This window comes from Chrysochloris asiatica, unplaced genomic scaffold (assembly GCF_000296735.1).
Source record: "Chrysochloris asiatica unplaced genomic scaffold, ChrAsi1.0 scaffold00095, whole genome shotgun sequence".
In the NCBI taxonomy this organism is placed as follows: Eukaryota; Metazoa; Chordata; class Mammalia; order Afrosoricida; family Chrysochloridae; genus Chrysochloris; species Chrysochloris asiatica.
Genome location: NW_006408613.1, coordinates 12,214,965 through 12,216,146, shown reverse-complemented (window position 1 = coordinate 12,216,146; position 1,182 = coordinate 12,214,965).

Below are 1,182 nucleotides of genomic sequence, written 5' to 3'. Positions count from 1 at the left end.
TTTGCATAGCAATTTCCAGTTCTGCCAGCACCATCTGTTGAAGAGATTATCTCCTCTGCATGAAATGTACATGGGCCCTTTGTTGAAGATCAGTTGGCTGTGTATGGATGGGTTAATTTCTGGATTCTCAATTATTTTTCATTGATCTAGATATCTTTCATTGTACCAATGCCAGGCTGTTTGAGCACTGTAGCCATGTAGTAAATTTTGAAATCAGGGAGTGAGAGGTTTCCAACTTTGTTCTTCTTCTTAAGCAGTGCTTTGCTTATCCTGGATCTCTTTCCTTTCCATATAAAGTTTATAGTTGTTTTTCCATCTCTTTGAAGAATGTCATTAGAATCTGGATTGGGATTGAATTATATGTGTAGATTGCTTTGGGTAGTATTGACATTTTCACAGTATTAAGTCTTCCAATCCAGAAGCATGGTATATTCTTCCATTTTGTAAGTCACTTTTGGTTTCTCTTGTAGTATTTTGTAGTTTTCTTTGTTTCTCTGATTACATTTATGCCTAAATATTTAATTCTTTTGGCAACGATTATAAATGTTTTCCTAATTTCTTTTTCAGTACTGTCCTTATTAGTGTAGAGGAATCCAACTGTTTTTTGTATGCTGATCTTTTACCCTGTCACTTTGCTGAATCTTCCAATGAGGTCTAGTAGTTTTTTTGCCCAGTATTTGGGGTTTTCTATGTATAGGATCATATTGTCTGCAAATAGAGAAAGTTTTACTTCTCTTTGTCAACTTGGATACCTTTAATTTCCTTATCTTGCCTTGTAGCTCTGGCTAAGACTTCCAACAAAATGTTGAACAGGGGTGGTAACAAAGGGCATTCTTGTCTGATTCCTATTTGCAAAGGGAAGGATTTCATATTCTCCCATTGAGAGTGATGTTGGCTGCTGATTTTGTATATATGCACTTATTTATGTTGAGTAATTTCCCTTCAATTACTACTTTGTTGAGTGTTTTTATCAGGAAAGATGTTGGATTTTGTCAAGTGCCTCTTCTGCATCAATTGATATGATCATGTGGTTCTTTACCTTTTTCCTATTTATATGTTGGATTACATTGATTGTTTTTCTAATGTTGAACCATCCTTGCATCCCTGATATGAATCCCACTTGGTCATGATGCGTTATTTTTTGATGTGTTGTTGAATTCTGTCGGTTTAGGATTTTGTTGA